Genomic DNA, 18,982 nt, shown 5'->3' with positions numbered 1-18,982 from the left:
TACGACAGATTCACGGAGTACCTCACCCCTAAAGCAAACCCCATCTTTGCCAGGTACAAGTCTCATGAGAAGACACAAGGAAGCAGTGAGTCTTTTGAACATTTTGTGACTGAACTGAAGTTGCTTGTGAAGGACTGTGGCTACGCAAACAGTGATGAAATGGTCAGGGACCGTATTGTGTTCGCCACCAACTCACCTAGAGTGCGAGAGAAGTTGCTTAGCAACGGACCGGAGCTGACGCTGGAGAAAGCAATAGACATAGCGCGCTCCCATGAATTATCACAAGCACAGTTAACTTAAAGGCTATGGCAAATGAATGTCAAGTGCATGCAGTCCACCACAAGATGGTAAAGCCAGGCGCCAGGAGAGGTGCTGTTAACAAGGTAAATGACTACCAGAAAAATCAGGAGAGAGCCTGTAGTATGTGTGGAGGAAACCACAACTACACAGCAGAGTGCCCTGCAAAAGGCAAGCAGTGTATGAAGTGCAAGAAGTTCAACCACTATGCAAGAGTGTGTAAAACAAAGCCTCAGACTCAGAATAGAGGAAGATACAAGAACGTTCACACAGTTGAAGAGGTCGACGAGGACTATGATTCTGAGCTGTATGTGGACACTGTTACTGCAGAGGAAGAGGATGAGGAAAGCGCATATGCAGACATCGGACTGGGACCACAGAACCGACAGCTGAAGTTCAAGCTGGATACTGGAGCTCAAGCCAGCATAATCCCAGCCACTGCCTTTGCCACACTCATGCCAAAAACACAGTTAAAAGCCCCAGATCATAGGTTAACAGGCTATGGGGGACACTCACTTGAAGTGAAAGGCTACTGCAACATAGAAGGCAGGTATAAAGAGAAGTCAACCATCCAGAAGTTCTATGTAGTGAACTGTAATGGGCCCCCTATCCTAGGCTTCAGAGCATAAGCTCTAGGGCTAATTAAAGTAATATATGCAGTGAGCAGTGAGAAAGAGATAACCACTCAGCCAGACAACATCTTAAGTGAGTATGCAGATGTTTTTGAAGGCATCGGCACATTCCCAGGTGAATGCAGTTTCACTATTGACCAAGAGGTAGCACCAGTGGTTTGTCCACCACGCAGAGTACCATTTGCACTAAAAGATCGTCTAAAAACAGAGTTAGACAACATGGAGAGAGAAAGCATAATCTGTAAAGTAACTGAGCCTACACAGTGGGTTAATGCCTTAGTAGTGTGTGAGAAACCAAAGACAGGCAAGCTTAGAATATGCCTGGACCCAAGACCCTTAAATAAGGCAATATTGAGGCCACACTACCCCCTACCCACACTTGAGGATGTAACATCCAAGTTAGCAGGGGCAAAGTTTTTCAGCATCTTAGATGCGAGATCAGGCTATTGGGCTATTAAGTTAAGCGAGGAGTCATCACTACTCACCACATTTAACACTACATGTGGTAGATATCGCTTTCTCAGGCTACCCTTTGGCATTGTATCAGCCCAAGATGAGTTTCAGAGGCGAGTAGATGAGACATATGAAGGCCTTAGGGGCGTGGCTGGGATAGTTGATGACATCGTTGTTTTTGGAAAAACAAAGGAGGAGCACGACCGCAACCTCAGAGCAATGCTCAGCAGGACCAGAGAGCGAGGGATGAGGCTGAATCCTGAGAAGTGTCGCATCTGCGTTCCTGAAGTGAGCTACTTTGGACATAGGCTGACAGCAGACGGCCTTAGACCAGACCCACTTAAGGTGAAAGCAATCAGAGAGATGTCACCGCCCAAAAGTGAGGCAGAGTTGGACACTGTTCTTGGTATGGTGACTTACCTAGCTAGGTTCGCTCCCAATCTATCTGAGGTAACAGCACCACTAAGACAGCTACTGAAGAAGGACACAGAGTTCAAGTGGAACAATACACACAAGAGTGCATTCCAGCGGATGAAGGAGATCATCACAGCGGAGCCAGGGCCGGTGTTGGCCTACTTCGATCCTGAAAAAGAAGTGACACTGCAAGTAGATGCATCAAAAATGGCCTGGGTGCAACCATCATGCAGGAAGGCAGGCCAGTTACATATGCATCAAAGCTGCTTAATAAGACAGAGCAGAATTACGCCCAAATAGAGAAGGAACTGTATGCAGTTTTATTTGGGTGTAGGAGGTTTCACGAGTACCTCTATGGGCGAAATGTAACTGTGGAGTCAGACCACAAACCACTGGAGTCCATACTCCGAAAACCACTAGCCCTTGCACCACCACGTTTACAGCGCATGATGCTGGCACTGCAGAAATACAGCATCACTCTCATCCACAAGCCGGGCAAGGAAATCCCGGTGGCCGACACATTGTCCAGGAAGTCCATGGATGATGAGGACAGCTCACTATCTGAAGCTATGGAGACTCAGATACACACAGTCATCAGTGCAGCACCTGTAAGCGCAGACAGGATGAACGACATCAGAACAGCAACTGCTCAAGACGAGCAACTGTCCACTCTCAAGCAGGTCATCTGGTCAGGCTGGCCGGAGACAAGAAAAAGTGCCACCCACATGTCAGTGAGTATTGGAACCACCGTGATGAAATCACTGAGGCTGAGGGCATCCTTCTAAAAGGTGAGAAGATCATCATTCAACACAGCCTCAGACCTCACATGTTACGCTGCATACACACTGGACACTTTGGAGTGGAGAAAAGCAAGCACAGAGCACGGGACGTTATGTTTTGGCCAGGCATGAGTCAGCAGATAGAAGAAATGGTTAAACAATGTGACATCTGCCAAACACACCGCAGCGCCAACACAAAGGAGCCCATGCTCTCACATGAGATCCCGGAGAACCCGTGGGAGACTGTAGGAACAGACCTATTCTCATGGAACTCAGAGAACTATATTGTGATCTGTGACTACCTCAGCAGGTACTTTGAGGTGGAACGCCTAACACACATCACCACCAATGCTGTCATTCACAGAATGAAAGCAGTATTTGCAAGGCATGACATCCCAAAAAAAGTGATTAGTGACAACGGACCATGCTACCGCTCACATGAGTTTAAACAGTTTGCAGACTCATGGGGATTCCAGCATGTCACCTCAAGCCCACATTACCCGCAGAGCAACGGCCTTGCAGAAAAGACTGTTCAGACTGCAAAGCGGATCTTCACCAAGGCCAAGGAGGACAAGAGAGACCCGTACCTCAGCCTGCTGGAGTACAGAAACACTCCAGTTGATAGACTCAAATCACCAGCTCAAATCCTGATGAGTCGCAGACTACGCTCCATCCTGCCCAACACAACTCAACAACTACGACCTCAGGTAACCCCCCAGGACACTGTACGAGCAAGGAGAGAGAGCTGCCAACAGCGCCAAAAAGAGCACTACAGCAGATCTACAAAACCCTTATCACCACTACATGCCGGGGCACCCATCCGTTTCCAGCAAGGAGATGGCACATGGAAACCAGCAACAGTCATCCAACCAGCTGAAACACCACGTAGCTACCACATCAGAACTGGCGATGGACAGACTTTCAGGCGCAACCGACGTCATCTGATCAACAACAACACACCTGTCATACAGCAGCCATGAAATGTTTACATATACGTACTAAATCAACAGGAGAGTTGTAATCATTTTAAACTTAACTTATTTGAAAAAAAAAAAAAATGTTTGCACTATGGAACACTTGAGATAGCAGCATAGGCTACTGTGTTACTTGATGTAGTCAAAGTATTTATTATATTGTTATTTGTGACTTGCATAAGCACAGCTTATTTTTTCTGTTGAAGGGAGATGTAATATTCCATGCTATGCTTTTATTCTGAAAGTCCAGTACGGAGTAGAATGTTACAAATGTATGTCCATGGTTACTGTTGCCAGAGAGACGGGGAAAATAAAAGAGTAGCGGAGCTACAGACAGCTACAGAGTTACGGTGCTGGTATCCGGTTTGTCGTACAGGATAGATTATTAACAGTGTGAGTAGTCTATCACAACACTGAGTATGTAAACTCTTGAGTTACGCGCGTGCCTGCCGACTCTACAAAGCCATCATCAATGGAGCTCCGATACTACGATTCACCATGGCAACGGGGAGAGCGTTATTAGATATTACTAAGTGTTTATGTAGAAAACGAGCTCATCCTGAGAAAGCGGAGCAACGTAACTGCAGCAAAGTAGCGATAGTTGGCGTGGCAGACAAGTACTGCCCGATCTAATGTGTATAACGAAATGAAACAGTCTATTGGTCTAAAGGTAATAATTCTTCTTGAATATTGATACTGTAGTGTAATGGTTAGCAACGCCGCCCACGGTGAAAGCGACACCTGTTCGACTCCCGTAGTGCAATGAGTAAAATATCATTTTCATGTAGGTTTAATCCCCCCAGGCACAGAAAGAAAGTGGCTTCAGTTGAAAATTAAGCATAAGAATATTGCGCAAATACGTTGACTAAGGCATATGATTTCAATCATATTTCACATATTAAACAGTAAATATAAGCAGGTATTTCAACACAGAAATGTACTTAAACATTTCATAAATCTCCCGTTCGCAAAAACACTACCTCCGCAAAGAATCTGGTTGCGGATTATGTCCGCGATATGAAATGTTGAAAATGTCGGAGAATATTGTTTAGATAATATCTAATGTGATTGGAAGGAAAGGTAATCAAAATTATCTCCCAACGCAAAGCTGCTAGAATCACTTTTATTTCCATATCGATTAGGTTGACGATTAAAGGACGGCACATTTTTTCAGAGTTGGTTCCGATTCCGCAAAAAAGCGGAGACATGTAGGGAGAAACTCAGGGTTTTTTGAAGCAAATCTGCTAGCGAGGTTAACTAACCTTAACCAGGTTAACTAACTCAAAGTTTTCACTAAACCTGCTTTGTGAAACGGACCCCTGGACCCAGACTGAGCTCTGATTCACTTTAACTTACAGCCCAGAGGTGGTCCACGTGTTTCTAGAAGTCCCTGCTGGTGTTTTGGGTTCAACAGCGACCGTGTTAACTGGTGACTCAATCAACAGGACATGTAGGTGTCCTCCTGCATCTATTTAAAATCGATCTGTTTACTATCTAACATATCTCAAGAATTTGCTGAAGTTATTACGAGTTGAAAGGCACCAGTTAACATAGTTAGGCCTACTGGTTGAACTGAAACACCTGTTGCTCTGAAACGCTCGTGATCCTGTTAGGATTATGTGGAACTTGAACATGTTGGAATATCGATTGTGATATTAAGATGATGCTGACAGTTATAACTTAACGTTTAAAGCTTCTAAGTCGCCTAGATCACTGGGACATATCCAACACCTGACTCCAGATCAACTAGTAGGTGCATTCAATGTCAGCAGAGGGCAGCCACTGTGTTTATTTATAAATGTCAAATGTCCAGATTTCGACCTGAATGAATCAACACAACGACTAAATACACAGATATGTTGGTTTTCAGCTGAACAAAGTGGTTTAGTTACTCTTTAATATGAAAAACCCAAATACAAAAACAAAATATTTGATTACGTGTTATTTTTCCATTTTCTAGGCAATTTCCTGTCGAACTATTCCCATTCACAGCACTTAGTGTACATCTCAAATGAAAACTCTTTTATTGTGAAGGCGGACTGTAGTGGTTCCGGCAGCCTCTCAGCTGATCCTGAAACAGGGGTGCAGTCGAATAGTCTATTTTGCTTAGGAAGGTTCCTAACTGAAGAAGTGACCCGGAAGTAAACAAGTGGCCGCCATGATAAGAGCCGTTCGAATTCTCTAAATGCAAAGGAAAGGAGCTCCAATGCTTCCTTTCAGAGCTCCTTTAGCATAGGATGCAACGGACCTTCCTATACGAAAGGAAAGGAGATTACGCCGACCCACAATTCTTTGCGAGAGCAACATTTAAAGTGCCGCACACCTCGGCCGTTCATGAAAAGAAACAATATGCCTATTTGCATATTTAACAATTACTTTCAAGCAGACATATAGTAATTGGAAAAGTGATGATAAATGTGTGTGGACAGTGATAATAATTGAATGGTATTTTTTTAATTTATTATTTCAATCATGTTACAAACTTGACAAAAACGAAACTAAAACCACAAATGAAACGTAAATAAAGCAACCGGTCAATCAGGAAGGAGGAGCTGCTGGACCCAGTGTTGCCAGGTGTACGATAATTATCGTATTTGTACGACAATTTTGCCCTCTGTACGATGTACGATCAATAATCCCAAAAAAGACCAGAAATACGATCATTTCACCATTCCGTGAATGTGTGGTTGTAATTGGTTGTAATCAGCCTGTCGCAACTGTCTGTCTGTTTTTTTGTGAATCTGAAGGCATCTGTTTCCTAAATGTGAGCTACGAGTGACGTGTATGCGTTTGCCTCAGAACAACGGCCATGATTGGCTGAATAGTCCGCTGCGCCCGCCCCATGAGTGAGGAAAAAAATAAAAAATTAAGAAGAAGCAGAGCCAGTCTGGAAGAAGAAGCGCTGAAAATGAGTGAACATGTTAGACGCTATACAACACTAGAGTGACTATAGCGCATCAATAGACTTGTTATTTTGGTTATGACGGGTGTACGATAATTTCCCTCAAAATACGATAATTTTATGTCTCTGGTACGATAATCCTACATTTCTCACCTGGCAACACTGGCTGGACCTGAAGCCGGTCAGTGAACCAGCTGTTTATAAAACCAACATGTGGAGAAGTGGACGATGCACTTTTTGTAGTCCATTATTGTAGTTTATCCAACGCAGACGCACGTCAATCGCCGGTGCCGATCATCAGCTGTCAATCATCAGCGGCCGCGTTTTAATGACGTAGCTTAGTGAAAGTCTGGTCGGATTCTCTGAGCAGCGCGGTCGACATTTCCTAAATCCTTTTGAGTTCTCCTATCGCCTTTCCTTAACCCCGTGACGTTTTCCCCAGAGGTCAAGGAATAGGAGTTAGGACCTTATTTTTTGACTATTCGACTGCACCCCAGGTAAACGTCTTAAGGTGCGTGTCCACAGGCAGCGGTGTTTCCCCGCGTCCCATTCATTAGGCTTGTTCGGGATGGTCTTGGCTTGACTTGACTTGACTTATCACGCCGACGAGAGCTGCAGGTGTCTGAGGGGGCGGGCTCTAAAAGAGACGGCAGCCAAACGCCGTCAAGTCGGACAACAAAGTCAACGTGACTATGGTGCTCAAGCGATAGAACACAGCAGCAAACCAAAGAGGATATGTTATATATATATATATATTACACACACACACACACACACACACACACACATACATATACATACATACACAAACACACACGCAAGGCAACACCAACACCAAGGTGGCCGCCGAGTGCGGACCTGAACACACGTCATTGAACTTTAAACCAATGAGAACCATTCCACTGTAGCGGAGGTGTGGGCAAGCCGGTTGCAGCCGCCGTAGACCGCGCTGCCAAACGCTGCAAGAAGCGGCTCTTAAAAACTTGTTCCCGCGATGTTTTGGGTCACGTGATATGGTCGCGACCCTGTGACGTCTTTGCAGTCGGCTGCTAAGTCGGACACAATTCTAGCCATCATGCATCGCTTTCAACCCACAATACATCACATTAGGTAGCGCGCTGCAGGCGGCTACATCAAGTCGAATTCGCCTATTGTCTATGTGAAAAGCTGTGCAATGCATTCTGGTAGCGTCGCGGCGAATGTCGAGAGACGGCGCGCGAGTTGGCCGCTCCTCATTTGCCTAAAGTTGAAGTCGAATCTACTTTATGCTAATCAGAGGCGCCGGGCTCAACTTGCCGCCTCGGGAACGCTCGCAAAAAAATGTTGTTTAAAGGAGAGCGCCTGTCAATCATCCTCTAGTGGCAGCCGACCAAGCGTGCAATACTGGGAAGCGGCCTGTCTACACGCGTTTAAAATCGCCCCTGTGGACACGTACCTTCAAGGTGCGTGTCCACAGGGGCGATTCTAAACGTGTGTAGAGGCGGCGAGTCTATGGAAGCAAATCTGTTCCATAATTCAAATTAAAATGGATGAACAGAAATGCTTTTTCATTTTCAGAATATAGCTGCATTTTTTGACTCATAAATAAAATGAGTAATAAATAATCCAAACTGCATTTTCATTTTCTTCTTCAAGACTGCTCATTGTGTAACTTAATTAAAATGAAAAAGAAAAGGACATTTAAGATTTAATTTTCAAAAGATGCCCCAGCAAATAGGTACCAAAATTCAATTTGAAATGTCAAATTTGAAAATTAAAATGCATTAGCGGAAAGGCTTTTGCATTTCAGATCATAGCTGCGTTATTTGGCTCATAAATGAAATTAGTAATAAATAATCCAAACTGCATTTTCATTTTCTTATCAAGACTGCTCATTCTGTGACACAACTAAAAAGAACATTGCTTTTTCGTTTTCATGCCCGCGCCCCGCAAAAAAGGTAACATAATTCAATTTGGAGTCGCAATCCCAAGCGGCGCAGGAGAGTGACGTCAGTGGCAGTTCTTCTCCTTCCGGGTTGGTTGGGCTCACCTGCACACAAGTCCCAATTCAGGGGGTGCAGTCGAATAGTAAAAAAATAAGGTCCTAACTCCTATTCCTAAATCCTATTCCTTGACCTCTGGGGAAAACGTCACGGGGTTAAGGAAAGGCGATATGAGAACTCAAAAGGATTTAGGAAAAGTCGACCGCGGTGCTCAGAGAATCCGACCGGACTTTCACTAAGCTACGTCATTAAAACGCGGCCGCTGATGATTGACAGCTGATGATCGGCGCCGGCGATTGACGTGCCTCTGTGCTGGAGAAACTACAATAATGGACTACAAAAATGCGTCGTCCACTTCTCCACATGTTGGTTTTATAAACAGCTGGTTCACTGACCGGCTTCAGGTCCAGCAGCTCCTCCTTCCTGTTTGACGCTTTATTTACGTTTCATTTGTGGTTTTAGTTTCGTTTTTGTCAAGTTTGTAACATGATTGAAATAAATAAAAATAAATTCCATTCAATTATTATCACTGTCCACACACATTTATCATCACTATTCCAATTACTATATGTCTGCATGAAAGTAATTGTTAAATATGTAAATAGGCATATTGTTTGTTTTCATGAACGGCCGAGGTGTGCGGCACTTTAAATGTTGCTCTCGCAAAGAATTGTGGGTCGGCGTAATCTCCTTTCCTTTGGCTTAGGAAGGTCCGTTGCATCCTATGCTGAAGGAGCTCTGAAAGGAAGCATTGGAGCTCCTTTCCTTTGCATTTAGAGAATTCGAACAGCTCTTATCATGGCGGCCGCTTGTTTACTTCCAGGTCACTTCTTCAGTTAGGAACCTTCCTAAGCAAAAAAGACTATTCGACTGCACCCAGGGTCTGCAGCCTTCGGAGGACCCAGCCTTCGCGGTCTACGGAGGCAACACCTTCGGAGCAAAAGGAGAGGCGGCTGCGGCGACACCGGCGGCTTGTTTATCTCCGGCTGGGAGAGAGCCGTGGGGAGGTAAGGTTAAAGCTGTTATTTTAACCCATATTAATGTTCATACATAGCTAGCGTAGTACGTGGTAATTAATATACCCGTTAATAAATGATACCGCTAAGTGACGAGCCATATTAAGTATAAATTGACATGGATAATGCCATTTAACCATAAGACTTAATACAGGGTTCGTACAGGTGCTTAAAATGTAAAATCTTTGAAAATGCTGTAATTTTAATGCTGTTTTTCAAGGTCTGAAAAGTGCTTGAATTTTAGTTTAAATGCTTGGCTTATAAAGTGATTGAATTGAATAGTAAAATGTGTACGAACCCTGTAAATAACCCCGACTTAATTCAATATTTTATTCTTGCCTCTCTTTTAAAGATTTTAGTGACATGGCATCCGTCGATTGCATCAGCCCTGCAAACCCCGATGATGGACGATGTGGTGGACAGTGGAGACATGCATCCCACACACCCCACCTTCCAGATGATGTCCCACTCAGAGCCAGAAGAGTCCAGGGTCCTTAGCATCCCATCCAGTCCAGCAGCACCACCAGGGACTCCTGCTCAGTCAATACTGTATATATGTTCTCTGTAAATAGTTATTTCTGCTGATCTTTTGTAAATAGTTCTACATGTTAAGAACACCCACTTGTCAATAGTTATTGTAACTTTGTAAATATTTGTTAATTACACAAAAATTTAATTATTTTCTTGTCACTGAAAAGCAGTTCAAAAGTTGACTTTAGTTGTAAATAAGAAATGGAACAGATAATGTTACAAGGTAATAAGATTTTAATTTAACTATATACAATATTTGGAAAAGAAAATGGAACAATACAATATTTTTAATTAACAATTTAAATTACAAATCAACACAGAACTTAATCGAACAGAAAAAAAACATCCACCACCCCCCAAAAAATTCAACGCCTCTCAACCATTCTCTCCAATAAACTAAAAAGTCTCTCCATCCTCTCTCTTTCTCCTTTCCTCGCTCTCCCTCTGTAACTTCATGTCTTCCCTGATCAAATCCAGCAAGTCATCTGTTTTCCTCTTTCTTGCTGCTGTCGGTGGCCCTGTGTTCTTGGCCTCAACAGGTGGTCGTTCTCATCCCGGACCCGGAGTTTGATCAAATCCTCTGTCTGCTACTTGCTCTCTACAACAAAACGACATGTAAAGCACATTTCCTGTTATGTCAACATGCAAAACGATTGTACGATATAATAACGATATTAACAGTAATAATGCTCCTAAGGTTAGCTCTGTATTCAATCCAAACGTTTACAGTTTTAAAGCCTAGAAATACAGCGGGGCTCACAACCCATCGTTAACGTTATATATTCAGCTGCGAGAGGAGCGAACTGTAGCCTATACAACTTACGACGAGAACAAATTTACTTAACAGCTCCACGGTTACAATAACATATAAGTTACCATCGGAGCTTGTAACATTTAAAAGTGAAGGGTTTTAGGCTTACGTTACGTTTAAAGGCTAACGTTAACTGAGCTCCTCGTATCAACAGCCTTAAGCTACATCACGTAGCTGGCCCTACACTCCGGTGGCTACACGTATTAGCATTTTTAACTTCACGCATTTTAACACTCAAATGTGTTTTAAGGCTCCTTGAACGTCCGACGTTAAGCAAAATCCCGTTACTTACATTTAAATGTGTATTCGGCACTGCTGCCGGTGCCGATGCTGCTGCCGTCTTTGGCCGCCATTGTTGGTTGAACAGCGGTGTCAGACTGGGTGCTGAAGGAGAAGCACTGCCACTGACATCACTCTCCTGCGCCGCTTGGGATTGCAAATCCAAATTGAATTATGTTACCTTTTTTGCGGGGGGCGGGCATGAAAAACGAAAAAGCAATGTCCTCTTTGTTTTCTTTTTAGTTGTGTCACAGAATGAGCAGTCTTGATAAGAAAATGAAAATGCAGTTTGGATTATTTATTACTAATTTTATTTATGAGTCAAATAACGCAGCTATGACCTTGAAATGCAAAAGCCTTTCTGCTAATGCATTTTAATTTTCAAATTTGACATTTCAAATTGAATTTTGGTACCTATTTGCTGGGGCAAATCTTAAATGCCCTTTTCTTTTTCATTTTAATTAAGTTACACAATGGGCAGTCTTGAAGAAGAAAATGAAAATGCAGTTTGGATTATTTATTACTCATTTTATTTATGAGTCAAAAAATGCAGCTATATTCTGAAAATGAAAAAGCATTTCTGTTAATCCTATTTAATTTGAATTATGGAACAGATTTGCTTCCATACAGGTCGCTTGGCAGCGCGGTCCACGGTGGCTGCAACTGGCTTGTCCACACCTCCGCTACAGTGGAATGGTTCTCATTGGTTAAAAGTTCAATGACGTGTGTTCAGGTCCGCACTCGGCGGCCACCTTGTGGTGAAATGATACTTTTTATTTTGGTCGCATTGATCTCATGGCTTGATGTAAAGTTCCGTGCATTGTGTTGTGAGTAGGCCTATTATATGTGAGGTCTGGTTAATACAAACATAGAATAATAATACAAATATACTGGGAAAAAAGAATGCCTTCCACATGTTGCCTTGCGTGTGTGTGTGTGTGTGTGTATGTATGCATTTATGTATATATGTATGTGTGTGTGTGTGTGTGTGTGTATGTATGTGTGTGTGTGTGTGTGTAATATATAATAAAACATATCCTCTTTGGTTTGCTGCTGTGTTCTATCGCTTGAGCACTATAGTCACGTTGACTTTGTTGTCCGACTTGACGGCGTTGGCTACGGTCTCTTTTAGAGCCCGCCCCCTCAGACACCTGCAGCTCTCGTCGGCGTGGTAAGTCAAGTCAAGTTAAGCCAAGACCATCCCGAACAAGCCTGGACGCGGGGAAACACCGCTGCCTGTGGACACGCACCTTTACCGGTAGGAGGTGACGCAGGTTGTCTCGGCCAGCCGCTCACCTCGCGTCTGTCGGACATGACGTCATAGTGTGAATGGTTCCGCATTTTTCCAACCGCGACAGAGCCGCACCTTCTAGTGCTTCCATGAAGAGGACACGTCTGGTCGGTGGACAGACCGCTGCTCATTGGGCGGACAAGCAGGAAGACGAGCAGCAGTCACACTGGGTGCGTATGTCTCTGTTGTACGGTGTCTCTGTTGGACGGTGTCTCTGACGGGATTACGTAAACCGGTTGAGATCAGAACAGCGTCAGAACAGATACCTGCTGTCTAAAACGAGACGAACTTAAAATGTTGTTGAATTCTCATGGTGGGGACGGTCCTTTTACTTCCTTGTGTTTGAAAGAACAGAAAACCACAGCCAGCTCAGCTGCAGTGGACATGTCTGATATGATGATATGTCAGATATGATGGATATAATGATATGTCTGATATGATGACATGTCTCATATGATGGACGTGTTTGACATGATGGACATGTTTGATATGATGACATGTTTAATATGATGACATGTTTGTTATGATGACATGTCTCATGATGGACGTGTTAGATATGATGGACGTGTTTGATATGATGACATGTTTGATATGATGACATGTTTGATATGATGGACATGTTTGATACGATGACATGTTTGATACGATGACATGTTTGATACGATGAAATTTTTGATACGATGACATGTTTGATATGATGACATGTTTGTTATGATGGACGTGTTTGATATGATGACATGTTTGTTATGATGGACGTGTTTGATATGATGACATGTTTGTTATGATGGACGTGTTTGATATGATGACATGTTTGTTATGATGGACGTGTTTGATACGATGACATGTTTGTTATGATGGACGTGTTTGATATGATGAACGCGTTTGATATGATGACATGTTTGATATGATGGACGTGTTTGATATGATGGACATGTTTGATATGATGACAGTTTATGCGGGTAGGCCAAGGCGAGGAGGGCGAGATTTGCTAACGTAAGAAAACCTGTTTGAATTATATTCGATTCCCCAAGTTCATTCCAATAGCCCTAATATATATATATATATATATATGTATTGCAGCTGGTTATTAGGCCCCATAGTGAGACGTTAACATCACGCTGCTGTGGATCTCAGTGTTTTATTGATTCTTCCATTCTTTTCTTTTCATACACTTACTTCCCATCCAGAGAGCCAAGAGCATAAATGATTAAACAAATGTATGCATAAATTAAAATACTGTCCAGAGATTGCCATATATGATGGACACGTTTGCACAGCTTCATACTGTGTTCTTTGGTACTGTATCATAAAGGGAAGTCAGAAGTATTAAGTTGAGGGAAGTTGGTTACACTCAGCTGATGTTGGTGTGTGTGTGTGTGTGGGGGGGGGGGGGGGGGGGGGGATTATGCCATCAAGGGAAGTTTCTACAATGTTTGCAGTGTGAACAGGTGGGGGCTGAGCACATAGCTCTGGGGGGCTCCGGTGTTAAACATTGGAGTGGAGGAGGTCTGAGGAAGTCTAATAAGCAGTTGCAGAGTAAGGTACAGTTTACCATCAGTTTGATTGAATGCTGAAATCAACTAACAACATCCAGGGGCTACTGCACAAAACCTAGATAGGGAATTAAGACAGGATTTTCCCTTCATCCACTATTTTACATTTATTCAGCTTATATTCATACATTTTATTAAAGATCCGCCAGACTTGCCGACTGGGACTTTAAATTCTACATGTGCACTGTAAATTCTAACTAGTTCAGTTTACTTAAAAAAAGTCGGGAAACCTCATTTTTTTAAAGTAAACTTCCAAGCCAAATTAAAGTTAAACAACTAAAAGTTAGGTGAACAGATTGTTTTTAAGTAAGTTTACTTAGATTTCAAGTAAGCTTACTGAATGACTACAAGTAAGTTAACTCTTAGATTTCAAGTAAGCTTACTGAATGACTACTAGTAAGTTAACTCTTAGATTTCAAGTAAGATTACTGAATGACTGCAAGTAAGTTTACTCTTAGATTTCAAGTAAGATTAATGAATGACTCTTAGACCTTCATTTATCTTACTAAAGAAAAGCTATAGTTACTTGGATAAAGTGAGGCAATCAGTTTTCCCAACTTTTTTCAAGTAAACTGAATATGTTAGAATAAGTAGCCACAATTGGCTTCAACTTTCAGTGGGTAAGCAGTCACAAAGTAAACCTTGAATTTTGACAAGAGTTTATTAACAAACCCATATGCGTAAACAGCCAGTACAGTACATCAGGATGAAAGTCCGATCACAGTAGTAGTAAAAAAAAAATTCTAAGAAATAATAACCGTCCCTCAACGTATCCGATAAAACAGTGAGGTAGATAAAACATACAAACATTTTTTTTCCCCCCTAGCTCCGTATACAAACAGGATCAAATGCAGGTACCGTTAGACTACAAGTTTCAATGCAATAGTACTGGGTTACATTTACATTTACATTTAGGTCATTTAGCAGACGCTTTTGTCCAAAGCGACTTACAATAAGTACATTTGTCAAAAGAAGGAAACAAAGAAACCACAACGTGTCATTGCCGATAAAGTAAGAGCTAAAAATAGAACCAGTGTTAGGTCCTCATTTGAGTAAAGTAGTACCTGAAGAGCAACAGTGCTATGATCAGAGTGCTATAGGTAAGGGTTTTTTTTTTTTTTTGGGGGGGTGTTAGTGGGTCATGCTATGTAGAGTCGAGGTGAGGTCTGAACAGGTGAATCTTGAGCCTTTTTCGGAAGATGGCAAATGACTCTGCTGTCCTGACATTAGTCGGGAGTTCGTTCCACCACTGAGGCGCCAGAAAAGAGAAGAGTCTGGACTTTGCTGAGCGACATTTGTTTGATTTCAGCGATGGTGGTACCAGCCGGCCAGCTGAAGTAGAGGAGCGAAGTGCACGCTTCGGGGCATGAGGTTTGACCAGTGTTTGAAGGTAGATGGGTGCCGTTCCATTGATGGCCCTGAAGGCCAGTGCCATTGTCTTGAATTGGATGCGTGCTGCAACAGGGAGCCAGTGGAGGTCACGGAGGAGGGGGGTCACATGGGAGAATTTGGGTAGATTGAAGATAAGGCGTGCTGCAGCGTTCTGGATACACTGCAATGGTTTAATCGCAGAGGCCGGGAGTCCGGCCAGGAGAGAGTTGCAGTAGTCAAGGCGGGAGATGACCAGTGCTTGGACCAGGAGTTGCGTTGCATCCTTTGTGAGGAAGGTCCGAATCCTGCGGATATTGTAGAGGGCAAATCTGCAGGATCTGGCCACAGCAGTGATGTTGGGGGTGCAGGATAGTTAGTCATCGAAGATTACACCCAGGTTCCTCGCAGTTGAGGAAGGTAATACTGTGATGCCCTCGACAGTGACCGACAGGTCTATGCGAGGGCAGTCTTTCCCTGGGATGAAGAGGAGTTCGGTTTTATTCAGGTTAAGCTTCAGGTGATGTGCAGTTGTCCAGACAGAGATGTCAGCCAGACAGTTGCAATGTGATGTGGGTTACTTCAGTTGATACCTTAAAAAAAGGTATTGAGTACCAATGAATACTAATAAAACATACTTACAAAAAAACAACAAAAAACTTAAAGAAGACGATATAAAAACTTCAAGTGATGGTTCGGAGTGAAATGCACCCTAGGTAATTTCCACCATGACATCCAGCCAAATACCCCCGCAGAAGCATTTTAGCGATGGTCAACATTGGTCAAGATAGGGCTATCAGCTGAATGGCTTAGTACTGGCGCTATGGTACATTTTGTATATCTCATAAATTACCCCCCTAATAATGCATGGAATGTTACCAAACTTCTGCAGTAGTACACATAGGGTCTGTACTAACAAAACGAGGCATTTGAAAGTTTGTAAGTACACCAGGAGTCTATTTAAAAAAACATTTGCCTGATAGCTTCTATCCTCCGCTGCTAATGCTACCGCAGCGTAGACGCCACTTCCGTGTTTACCCAGCCGATGCTGTGACGTGTGTTTCACGCGAGAGTATGAAAAAGTTTTTGACCTGATAATACAAGCATTTATAAAAATTCAGCGAAACCTTTTTATACTCTTGCGTGAAACGCATGTCACGGCATCGGCTGGATAAACACGGAAGTGGCATCGATGCAGCGGTAGCATTAGCAGCCGAGGATAGAAGCTATCAGGCAAGTGTTCTTTTAAATAAACTCCTGGTGTACTTACAAACTTTCAAATGCCTCGTTTTGTGAATACAGACCCTGTGTACTACTGCAGAAGTTTGGCTGATAGCCCCATCTTGACCAATGTTGACCATCGCTAAAAATGCTTCTGAGGGGGTATTTGACTGGATGTCATGGTGGAAATTACCTAGGGTGCATTTCACTCCAAACTATCACTTTCAGTTAGGTCCTATGTAGTGCCTCACAACATTGGAGAGGCGATGTTATTCTTCAATTTAAAGTAGTGCATTTGTTTGCAACAGCAGGTAGCACAATCACATTCCACTTAATTGGCGTGAACAATCTAAGGGCCTGTCCACATGAAAACGTTTTCAGTGCGTAAACGCAGAAGTCTTGTGCGTTTTGCCCTGCTGTCCATACGAATCCGGCGTTTTCGCGGCGTGAAAACGCACTTTTTTTAAACCAGCTCTCAGGGTGGAAAAGAAAAAAAACGGCACCCCTCCGTTTCGTGTTCGATGGCGAAAACGATTAGACTGAGGTCATCGGCCCGCCCCTCAACCCTCGAGCCTGACTTCTTCCCCCGCGACGTCTCGTAACAACAACAATAACGGCGGCCTCCGTGCTTGTAGCAGATATTCTGCTCGTCTGTACGACGGCATATCAGTGCCACTGTATGAAAAAAAACGGAGCCGAGAGAGGGGGGCGATATTCCGGGAAAAAAGTTGCAGATATGCTACTTTATTACGATGCTAACAAACAACCGCTAGCTAACTTCCCATGAATGTAGGCATTTATTCGTCTAATTAATCCATCCCAACGTGTGACAACGCCTCGTCAAGGTCCTTAGGGTGACGGCTGTTGATGCTTATTGTTGGTTTTATTTATACGGGCCAAATTGTCATCTTATGGGTGTTTATTGATCGGGTGGTCGGGCAGAGATTAGCCGTAACTCTCACGTGTTGACATAGCAATGGCAAACATCCGGTCAAGCTCCGTCTCTTCTTCTGCGTTTTTGTAGCAGAAACAGCGCTGCATAAGGGCCTGGAATATGTACTACAGCGCGCTGAGAAAAAAAGTTTGTTTTGCTTCGTCTGGACGGCCCCTAAGTCAGAAGCAGGTTTTTCAGTGTTTGTAGTTTGGGTTTCAGAGACTTGCCTCCTAATGAAGCAAACACCCTCTGAATAACTTCAAAGGTGTTCTGCATGGCCTTTGGATAGTCCATATTCGGAGTAGGGTTGCACGGTATACCGGTACTAATTTGGTACCGGGGTACTGAGGCATTTAAAACGGTACTATATTGCATTTGGACGGGACCGGTACTTGCAGCGCCGCCGGCAGCGCCCGCAACAGCGCCCGCAACAGCGCCCGCAACAGCGCGGCGAACTCGAGCCGCGCTGTTGCGAGCCGCAGCTTGGGGAGCCGCAGCTTGGGGAGATAAAAAGAAAAAGCAAGCAAGCCGGAGGAAACAGTTAGCAAGTTAGCAAGCAGCGTGGACTGGAGCAACAAACGGAGCAGGAGGAAAGCTTGGAGAGAGAGAGACGTTGGAGAGAGAGGGAGAGAGAGAGAGAGAGAGGAGTACGGAGAGGAGAATGGCTGCTGCACCCGTCACCACGCCGCAACTTGTGGACAAACCAGCGCCGCGAAGTGCGATATAGCCGTACTTTAGCTAAAAACAAATGCGCAAAGCGAGGCAGTTAACGCCAATGCACCACTGTGTAAACGGTGTTTAAAAACATGCTAGCTAACGGCGGAAACACCTCCGACTTAAAGGACAAGCACCCAGACCTGCACACTGAGCTCAGGGAACGACAGGTCATTTAAACTCATGAAAAAAAACACATTCAGTGCTAAAAGCAAGCGCCACCGCCCTTCACTCTTAACAAAAGTAGCTCTGGAAGAAAAAAAATAGAGCTGGTTTATTTATATTATTATATTTTATATTATATTATTGTATTTATATTTTCACATTTTTTAAATTGTGTGCATTAGAAAAGCTTGTCTTTGTGGTATTTTATTTTATTTGCTGATTAATATGTTATTGTTCTAAGATTTTCTATTAAAATAAAGTCAGTAATGACATTTTTTACGTTCACTTTTTATTTGAAAAAGTATCGAAAAGTATCGCAAAGTACCGAAACACATGTTGGTACCGGTACCGGTACCAAAATGTTGGTATCGTGACAACACTAATTCAGAGCATAGATCAAACCAAATAGGACACATACAGCTTTTGGCAGATCTGGCAGACCATCGACGACAACCCGTTCCTCCAGAATGATGGCTTTTTCACCTTCCAAGTGTAAGGAGTTTGGAGTCAGACCTGGTTCGTCTTCCGGGATTACAGAGAGCACTGCAACTGCAAACTGGCTGATATCTGCATCTACATCATCAGCCTAAGAAAAGAAAAAGGAAAAAAATCTGTTATATATCCTTCATGCACCAGGTCACCAATCTTGGCACACTATTGTAACTT

At 43.3% G+C, this 18,982-nt stretch overlaps 1 protein-coding gene and 1 long non-coding RNA gene across 2 annotated transcripts in view; one reads left to right on the top strand and one right to left on the bottom strand.

Annotated features, from left to right (window-relative positions):
* The window catches only part of LOC311027570, a 244,942-nt gene extending 235,571 nt beyond the window's left edge, over positions 1–9,371 (bottom strand). Inside the window, exon 1 of the long non-coding RNA XR_014598613.1 lies at positions 9,305–9,371. This is a non-coding gene — a long non-coding RNA (uncharacterized lncRNA). The remainder of the gene's footprint in view (positions 1–9,304) is intronic.
* A 2,970-nt stretch (positions 9,372–12,341) lies between these two features.
* LOC311027554 (death-associated protein kinase 2) overlaps positions 12,342–18,982 on the top strand; it is a 64,491-nt gene continuing 57,850 nt past the window's right edge. Inside the window, exon 1 of the mRNA XM_084031610.1 lies at positions 12,342–12,531. The gene's annotated coding sequence lies outside the window, so the exon portion shown is untranslated. The remainder of the gene's footprint in view (positions 12,532–18,982) is intronic.

The sequence above is a fragment of the Eutrigla gurnardus genome, assembly GCF_963514095.1.
Source record: "Eutrigla gurnardus genome assembly, chromosome: 17".
NCBI lineage: Eukaryota > Metazoa > Chordata > Actinopteri > Perciformes > Triglidae > Eutrigla > Eutrigla gurnardus.
The sequence above is the reverse complement of the archived record's forward strand: the minus strand, read 5'-3'. Positions and strand labels throughout refer to the sequence as shown.